This window comes from Arachis hypogaea, chromosome 15 (genome assembly GCF_003086295.3).
Source record: "Arachis hypogaea cultivar Tifrunner chromosome 15, arahy.Tifrunner.gnm2.J5K5, whole genome shotgun sequence".
NCBI lineage: Eukaryota > Viridiplantae > Streptophyta > Magnoliopsida > Fabales > Fabaceae > Arachis > Arachis hypogaea.
Genome location: NC_092050.1, coordinates 116767468 through 116777486, shown reverse-complemented (window position 1 = coordinate 116777486; position 10019 = coordinate 116767468). Strand labels below are relative to the sequence as shown.

The 10019-nt window shown below is 39.8% G+C and overlaps 1 long non-coding RNA gene across 2 annotated transcripts; it reads right to left on the bottom strand.

Annotated features, from left to right (window-relative positions):
* Positions 1-5398: 5398 nt before the first annotated feature.
* LOC112750516 (uncharacterized) lies at positions 5399-9735 on the bottom strand. 2 transcript variants are annotated; one of them, XR_003175874.3, is made up of 5 exons: positions 9017-9735; positions 8589-8649; positions 8256-8354; positions 7955-8056; positions 5399-5817 (listed from the first exon to the last, which is right to left on the bottom strand). It is a non-coding gene; the product is annotated as an uncharacterized lncRNA (long non-coding RNA). The 2 variants fall into 2 exon arrangements; XR_011872192.1 differs by lacking the exon at positions 8589-8649 and having other exon boundaries at positions 9017-9731.
* Positions 9736-10019: the final 284 nt, after the last annotated feature.

The following is a 10019-nucleotide window of genomic DNA, read 5'->3' as shown; positions in this document are numbered from 1 at the left end:
ATACAAACACAATCGCCCCTAATTCCAAGTCATGAGTTGGGTAATTCACCTCATGCGGTCTCAGCTGACGCGATGCGTATGCCACCACATTCCGGTGTTGCATCAACACGCAACCCAAAACCTTCAGGGACGTATCACAATACACTTCGAATGGTTCATGCGGTTCCAACAAGATTAAAACAGGTGCTGAAGTTAACTTCTGCTTCAAAGTCTGAAAATTCTCTTCACACTCTGACGTCCATACAAAAGGCGCTTCTTTCCTTTTCAATTTAGTCATTGGTAGTGCAATCCGGGAGAATCCTTCAATAAATCTCCGGTAATATCCGGTTAAGCCCAAAAAGCTCCTGACTTCCGTCACAGTCGTCGGTCTTTCCCATTCCATCACCGCTTCTACCTTCGAAGGGTCTACGGCTATTCCTCCTTTGCTCACCATATGACCTAAGAACTTTACTTCCTCCTTCCAAAACTCATACTTCGACAACTTAGCGTATAACTTTTGCTCCTTTAGGATTTGCAGCGCAATCCTCAAGTGCTCCTCATGCTCTTTCACCATCTTAGAATAAACTAAGATGTCGTCTATGAAAACCACCACGAATTTGTCTAAAAAAGGACGAAAGACTCTGTTCATGTAATCCATGAAAACAGCAGGTGCATTCGTTAACCCAAAGGACATCACCGCAAATTTGTAGTGTCTATAGCGTGTTCTAAATCCAATCTTAGGGATATCGTCCTCCTTCACTCTGATCTGATGGTAACCGGATCTCAAATCTATCTTAGAAAACACTCCAGCTCCTTACAACTGATCCATCAAGTCATCTATCCTTGGCAGCGGGTACTTATCCTTTACAGTCACTTTGTTCAATTGTCGGTAATCCACACACAATCGTATTCCTCCATCTTTCTTCTTTACCAATAAAACTGGCGCTCCCCACGGTGATACACTCGGTCGAATGAACCTCTTGTTCAGAAGCTCTTCCAACTGAGTCTTTAATTCTGCCAGCTCTATCGGAGCCATTCTATATGGCGCAATTGACACTGGTCTGGCTCTCGGCACTAATTCAATCGCAAATTCAATCTCCCTTTGAGGTGGGAACTCAGGGATATCTTCCGGGAACACCTCCAGAAAGTCTTTAACCACCGGTATCTAACCTAAGCTCTGGGCATCCCCCAACGCATTAGCAGCCAATAGAATATAACCCTGACACTCCTCCCCACTACAGTGCACCATTATAGAGTTCAAGTAATATCCCGTAGCTACCACTGCTCCATTTTCTCCTTCCGGCATAAACCAAATTGACCGCTCAAAGCAATCCAACAAAACCCGATTCTTTGACAACCAATCAAACCCCAAAATCATTTCCAATCCAATCAATGGCAAACAGATCAAATCATGCACAAAGTCTCTACCCTCAAGCTTGAAACCTACTTTCCTACACCATGACCTAGTCATAACTGTCTGGTGCGGAGTATGTACATGCAGATCAAATAGTAACTCTGACACTTTCAAGCCTAATTCCTCAACTTTAGCAAACGAAATAAACGAATGCGATGCTCCAATATCATACAATGCAACTAAAGTCTTATCACCAATTAAACATATACCTTTCATTAACGGATCTGCCTTGGAAGCATCCTTGGCATTCACAGCAAAAACTCGCCCCTGGTGCTGACTCTGACCCGCACTTGGGTTCTTCCCACGTGTGCAATCCCTCTCAAAATGACCAGGCAAGCCACAGTTGAAGCACCCACCTATACCAACCTTGCAAGAGTCATATGGATGAAAACGTCCACAACGATCACAAGCTAAATCCGGAGAATTCTTACTCTGATTTCATCTCCCTTTGCCATGATGAATCTGATCATGGGTGTTCTTTCTTAAGCCTCCTAGATTTTGCAGCACATATCCTCTTCTCTTGAAGCTTTGTCCTCTCGGATGAAAATACTTGCCACGCCCCCGACTAGAGCTCCCTCCATGAGTGTCCTTGGACGCCGCCACGGTCTTGGCATACTCCTCCACCACTCTTGCCTTATTAACCAAGTCGGAGAAGACACGGATCTCCATAGGAGCCACAACAGTTATAATGTTGTCCTTTAGCCCCCTTTGGTATTTAATACACCTCCAACTCTCATAAGCCTCTGGGGCACCCTGACATACCCTAGAAAACCTACAAAGTTTCTCAAACTTGCTAGTGTAATCTGCCACAGACAGGGAACCTTGCTTCAGCTGCATTAGTTCCATCTCCTTTGCTTCCCTTGCAAACTCAGGGAAGTACTTCTTATAGAAGGCCGTTTGGAACACCTCCCATGGAATGTTGGTGTTCTGAAGCTATAGCAAGCGACACTCTGCTTGCCACCAGGGTTGGGCCTCTCCCGCTAGCTGATAAGCTGCAAACTCGACATATTGATTGATGGGAACATGCTGCGCCTGTAAAGCACGCTCCATATCCTGGAACCAGTTATCCACTTCAGTAGGATTAGTTGATCCTTGGAAAGTTGGTGGATGAATCTTGAGGAATGTCGCCAAGGTCATCGGAACACCACCCGTGTTATCGCCGTTTCCCTCAGCATTATCATTAGCATTCCCTTCACCATTCCCGTTTCCATTTTTGGCCGGTTGGCCCAATCTCTGCACAGCTTCCAGAGTTGCAGTAGCATTAGCCTCCATGGTATTTGCTAAATTACCCATGGCCGCTATTCACACCCTGGATCGAGCTATCCGATCCGAGATGTTCAGTAATAAAGCGACCAACCTCCTCAGGTCAGGCTATCCGACCTCTTCTCAAAGAGGTCGGTCAAATCGACAGGAAAGCCCAGTAAGGGGCCCAAATAGAGGAACACGACCCAAATCCAAAGGCAGTCCAAGCCTATAGAGATAAGGGCAGTTCCCTTGAAGATAATTTGACCTCAACTCAAAGATAAGATAAGATAAGATAACTAACTTATCTTATCTAAAAAGGTCACTCTATACCATTATAAATACACTGGAGCACCCAGGTATAACTCATACTCTGATTCTACTAAAAACCTGTTTAATACCAATACTAACTTAAGCATCGGAGTCTCTTACAGATACCCCCCACCTTCCGGTGATTAAGGATCAGCAGTGCAGCCAGTCCAACAAGTCAGACACGACAGCTCCGGTTGCCACCCATCAGCCAGACACGTCATCTCTGACCCGTACAGAAGATCTCGTTCGAGATCGACCTACAGTTTCAGGTAACCCTCGGAACATTGGCGCTGTTGCCGGGGACCTTGGAAGTCTTCCCATCACCATGGCGGACGATCATGACAATGACCACGATTCGGATCTAGAGGATAGAACACCGCACAAAAACACAGACACTACGCTAAAAGATACTCCGGAATCCAACGGGGACAAAAACTCATCAAATCCGGGAGTGATAGAAGCGCTTCAAGATCGTTTAAAGCAACTTGAAAATGAAACCCAGCACCAACGAGAAGTTGGGAAGGATCTACAAAGAGAGGTAAGGCGACGTCGAGAATTAGAAGATAAACTTCTAAAACTCGAAGCCGATCTCAAAGCAAAAGCTACTCGGACCACCCCCTGAGGACAACTCACGCAAAGATCAAGATTCATTCACTAGGGAAATCATGAAGACCAAAATTCCTAAGGACTTCAAACTTCCGGATATGACTTTGTACGATGGCACTACAGATCCCAACCATCACATTAGCAACTTCAGAAGTAGGATGTACCTCACTTACGCCTCAGATGCAGTTCACTGCAAAGCTTTTCCAACAACTCTCACGAAGACAGCAATCAGATGGTTCGATAACCTACCTCCGAAGTCCATCTCAAGCTTTGATGACCTAGCCAAAAAATTCTTGGCCAGATTCTCCATCCAGAAAGACAAGGCTAAGCACGCCCCCAGTCTACTAGGAATCAAGCAAGGAGATCGGAAAAGTCTTCGTAACTACATGGAAAGATTCAACAAAACATGCCTAGACATACAAAGCTTGCCAACAGAGGCCGCCATCATGGGCCTCATCAATGGCCTACGAGAGGGACCTTTTAGCCAATCCATATCAAAGAAGTACCCCACATCTCTAGACGAAGTGCAAGAACGAGCGGAGAAATACATTAACATGGAAGAAAATTCTCGACTAAGAGAAACCTCAAAATCTGGATTCACCTACCGGGATAAAGATAAAGAGTCCAAAAAGAAGGAAGATCGACAAGGGGAAAAATTAAAAAAATATCATAATTACACTCCCTTCGGGTGTCTCTTGTGGATGTGTACAAGGAAGTCTGCCATACAGAAAAAATACCCCCAGCTCGACCACTCAAAGGCAAAAGAGGAGGAGGAAACCGAAACGAGTATTGTGAATACCATCGTGTCCATGGACATTCCACCAACGAATGTTTCGATCTAAAAAATGTCATAGAAAAGTTAGTAAGAGAAGGAAAACTAGATCGGTATTTGGCCACCCGAGACGATGAGCAAAGAAAAAGGAGGGACGAGGAGGTCGGACGAACCGAGCGATCACCTTGTACGCCAGAAAGACATGTTCATATGATACACGGAGGATTTGCAGGAGGAGAAATCTCCAAATTATCCTGCAAAAGATATCTTAAAGAAGTATATCATGTCGAAGGAAAGGAGGAAGCACCCGACATCCCTGCAATCACGTTCACCAAAGAAGACGCATCCGGTATCATCTCAGGACACACTACAACAAACAAGGCTTTTCGCAACGGTCAAAAACCGTTGCCGTATATTGAAAAACCGTTCCCTAAACTTTAGGCAACGCTTTGGCAACGGTTTTTGACCTGTGGTATATGCGGCCGTTGCCAATGCTCAAAGACAACGGTTTTTTACCTAAGACAACGGTAACCAAAAAACTGTTGCCAAAGTTACTGGTATAGACAATGGTTTTGAAAACAAATTTTAAACAACGGTTTCAAACCGTTACTCGAGAAACAACGGTTTTAAACCGTTCTTTTTCATGGTACAACAGTTTAAAACCGTACCTGGATAGGCAACGGTTTTAAACTGTAGTAGTTTTGTTATCCACAATAGCAACGGTTTTAAAGCATTACCGTTGGTGTCATTTTTTGGTAACGGTTTTTGTACCGTTGCCAATTTATAGTTGTCTAAGACAACGGTTTAAAAGCGTTACCATTGATGTTTTTGGCAACGGTTTTAAAACCCTTGACATTTTATAGTCATCTAAGACAACGGTTTTAAAGCAATACCATTGATGTCATTTTTTGGCAACGGTTTTAACACCGTTGTCCTTTGTAACTTTTGACAACGATTTTTCGTAATATATAATTCTTTATTTATAATAGTAGTTTTCTCGTGAATGAAATTAATTTTATTTTTTTAAATTATTTAGAGTCAATAAATAATCTAAACTATTTGAATAAAGTCACTAAAGAAAAATAATTGAATATTTTTCATCAAATTTGACTTACAAAAATTGTTGTAAGATCCACAATCACATTAAAAATACCACAATACTATCATGACAACCTCGAACTATATCATCTAATGTAGCAAAAAATATAACAAAGAAGAGTTTGAAATAGCTAACAATAATAATATTCTCACTTGAACAGATTCCCAAATGGCATCTTTATCTTTAATCCCCTTCCAATTTGTGTAAATTAATGGACAAAATCTAAATTCCTTGCCATTGTGCCCAAAAATTTGCACAAGTTGTTTACAGCTTCATCAGTAGGACCAATCGCCTCTCCTTCAATATCTAGAGTAATTTCTTCTCTATCTTCCAACTGTCTTGCATGAATCTTCAAGCATTGTGTAGGTCCTCATGTTTTCTTCACTGTTGTCTCTATACAAAGATACTAATTATATTCCATCCCTCTTATTGATTTATAAGATATTTAATTGAAAAAAAACTAAAGAAACAAATTACCAAATTCAATTCACAAATTGAAATTCAATTAACACAAATTTTTAGAAATTTCGGCAACATTATGCCAGTAAATAGGACGTTTCTGAATTTAAACAAACAGCAAAATCAACCCATATAAACTCACAAAAATCAAATCAGCACTAATAAAACAGCTCAGAATAAGGCCATCAGCATCATCGCTCAATCAAAACAAGGCATGAAATCAGCCATTAACAAGGATAAAGCAGCACTAAACAACAAAATCAACCCATGTGAACTCACTAAAATCAAATCAGCACTAATAAAACAGCTCAGAATAAGGCCATCATCATCATTGCTCAATCAAAACAAGACATGAAATCAGCCATTAACAAGGATAAAGCAGCACTAAACAGCAACATCAACCCATATGAACTCACTAAAATCAAATTAGCACTAATAAAACAGCTCAGAATAAGGCCATCAGCATCATTGCTCAATCAAAACAAGGCATGAAATCAGCCATTAACAAGGATAAAGCAGCACTAAACAGCAAAATCAACACATATGAACTCACTAAAACTAAATCAGCACTAATAAAACAGCTCTAAATAAGGCCATCATCATCATTGCTCAATCAAAACAAGGCATGCAATCAGCCATTAACAAGGATAAAGCAGCACTAAACAGCAAAATCAACCCATATGAACTCTCTAAAATCAAATTAGCACTAATAAAACAGCTCAGAATAAGGCCATCAGCATCATTGCTCAATCAAAAGAAGGCATGAAATCAGCCATTAACAAGGATAAAGCAGCACTAAACAGCAAAATCAACCCATATGAACTCACTAAAACCAAATCAGCACTAATAAAACAGCTCAGAATAAGGCCATCATCATCATTGCTCAATCAAAACAATGCATGAAATCAGCCATTAACAAGGATAAAGCAGCACTAAACAGCAAAATCAACCCATATGAACTCACTAAAACCAAATCAGCACTAATAAAACAGCTCAGAATAAGGCCATCATCATCATTGCTCAATCAAAACAAGGCATGAAATCAGCCATTAACAAGGATAAAGCAGCACTAAACAGCAAAATCAACCCATATGAACTCTCTAAAATCAAATCAGCACTAATAAAATAGCTCAGAATAAGGCCATTATCATCATTGCTCAATCAAAACAAGGCATGAAATCAGCCATTAACAATGATAAAGCAGCACTAAACAGCAAAATCAACCCATATGAACTCACTAAAACCAAATCAGCACTAATAAAACAGCTCAGAATAAGGCCATCATCATCATTGCTCAATCAAAACAAGGCATGAAATCAGCCATTAACAAGGATAAAGCAGCACTAAACAGCAAAATCAACCCATATGAACTCTCTAAAATCAAATCAACACTAATAAAATAGCTCAGAATAAGGCCATTATCATCATTGCTTAATCAAAACAAGGCATAAAATCAGCCATTAACAAGGATAAAGCAGCACTAAACAGCAAAATCAACCCATATGAACTCACTAAAATCAAATCAGCACTAATAAAACAGCTCAGAATAAGGCCATCATCATCATTGCTCAAATAAAACATGGCATGAAATCAGCTACTAACAAGGATAAAGCAGCACTAAACAGCAAAATCAACCCACATGAACTCACTAAAATCAAATCAGCACTAATAAAACAGCTCAGAATAAGGCCATCATCATCATTGCTCAATCAAAACAAGGCATGAAATCAGCCATTAACAAGGATAAAGCAGCACTAAACAGCAAAATCAACCTATATGAACTCTCTAAAATCAAATCAGCACTAATAAAACAGCTCAGATTAAGGCCATCATTTGACAACATCAAAGTAAATAGTAGAAATTAAGAATAATATCAGAGTCTTTAACTCAACTGTAAACGTAAAAGTAACAACAATTGATGGACAAATTGCCAAGAGACAAGAAATCTATAACCTATTTTAACTCAACCCCAAAGCTAGCTCAAAGGCAAAGAATGTCTCACATTTATAAACCACCTAGAAACCTCATCTTTGAATGATGTTGGATTTGTAATGCTAGCAATGTTCATTACCTCACAAAAGTCACCAGAAATCTGCTTAGATTTTGCTTGTAAAGTCGTATGGTAATCACGCAACAAGCACTGGTCAAGAGTTTAAAATCTACCCTCTCGTATCTGCATCAGTTAGACGGTTTACATTATAGTAAGCAGCTTTTCGTATGGAAGGAAGAAAGCATAGTAATCAAGAACTCAAATGAGTTTTGACAAGAAAATGTTAGACGGTTTACATTATAGTAAGTAGCTTCTCGTATGGAAGGAAGAAAGCATAGTAATCAAGAACTCAAATGAGTTTTGACAAGAAAAAGAAACTCACTGATCTCAGGGAAACCTTCAAGCTCAATGGCGAAGCTTCTTTAAGTCTATTTAGGGTAGAAATGCACCATGCATCATTTGTTTCACTTGCCACTCTTTCCTAATGGAAATTTAAGTAATTAGATGGAAAAAGAAACCGTGAACTGTTACCAGAAAGTTAAGCCACTCATAATAGATAGATGTTAATCAAGACTAGCTGGTACAAATAGAGTTAACAAGATAAGAGACTACAACTAAAAGCAACACTAAAGACATTTTAGCAGCAGAATAAATGAAATTCTAAGATAAAGTTGTGCTAGAGGTACTTAAATTTAATGGAAGATGTAAAGCTCACCAAAGAATCAACAATCTGTTCTATTGTGTCATGGCAAAAGCATTTATCTACAATTTCAATCCTGAAGAAAATGAAAAGTAGAAAAAAGGGCTATCTTAAACTGTGAATCAGAATATAAGAAACAAAGTTAGTAAAGAGAGCATCTAAACAGCTATAGGAATTTTTTATTTTCAGAGAACCAGTTTCCAAATCAAAATCAGAACAACATTAGACATGTATCTTCTCAACACACTCTTGCAGACTACAGCATACACATATCAACATGTTCTACCTTACTATCGTAAAATAAACAAGAAGCACAACCAGTCACACATTTAATCTACAACCAAAATCCATTACATACGAAGCATTCAACTATTCGTAATAATCCAGTAAACTTTTCAGGCATTCAAAGTTTAAAATATTTAATTTAATAAAATATTCCCTACCTCGATGTCACAACTCGTGAAAATCACTAAACACAGCAGCTCCATCAGTGGTTCCAATACCAGCTCCCATGGCAGCAGCAGTAGTGATTCTGGGCAGCTTCAGTACTAGTTCCCGGCGGCTGAAGACTCCGGCAACTTGCAGAACCTAGAGGCGAGGCAGAACAGAGCCGTCTTCCTCAAATCCCAAGTAGCAGCTTCCCTGTTTCTTTTTCCATTCACGTTCCTCTCTATGGCCATGATGAAACAACGAATTGAACGGCGGCGTAGCCAGGATGCAACGGCGGTGGCTCCCTTTCCCTGGCCCCTGGCTCATGCGTAGTTCTTTCTCTCCGCAACATGAAAGTGACAGAAATGGAAGCTTCTGTGACAGAAACGAACGCAACGGCGACGGCAGCGGCTCAGCGACCCCTCGACGGCTCCTTCTCCTTTCTCGCACGACGATGGCGACTGCTCAACGGAGGCGACGACGCAGTGGCGTTGCGGGGTTAGCGCGGCTTCTCTTCTTCGTCCCTCACTCTCCCTTTGTGGACTCTCTTTCTCCTTCGGGCTTGGCAACGATGGCGACGGCGGCACCTAACCCGTCGGCGCCATCCTCTTCTCCTTCCTCCTCTCTTGTCCGTGTGTGTGTATGTGTTACGCTTATGAGTGGGGGGTTGTGTGCTCAGTGGGGGGGTGTTTAGGGTTTTAGAATTTGGAAATTAGAATTTTTTATTTAATTTGGAAATTTAGTTAGGAATGAGAGATTTTATAAAAGGATATAGATAAAATAGATATATTGATAAAAATAGGTGGATAGAATAATAATTTTAAAATCTAATATACTATATTAAAATTATTTAAAAATATTATTTATCAATCTATTGATGAATTCAAATAATTATTTCTAACAAAAAATATATATTTGTTATAACAAAATAATTATTTATAATAAAAATATATAATATTTATTATAAATTTATTTTAATTTTATTTTTTTCAAAAATAATATTTGTTATATAATAAT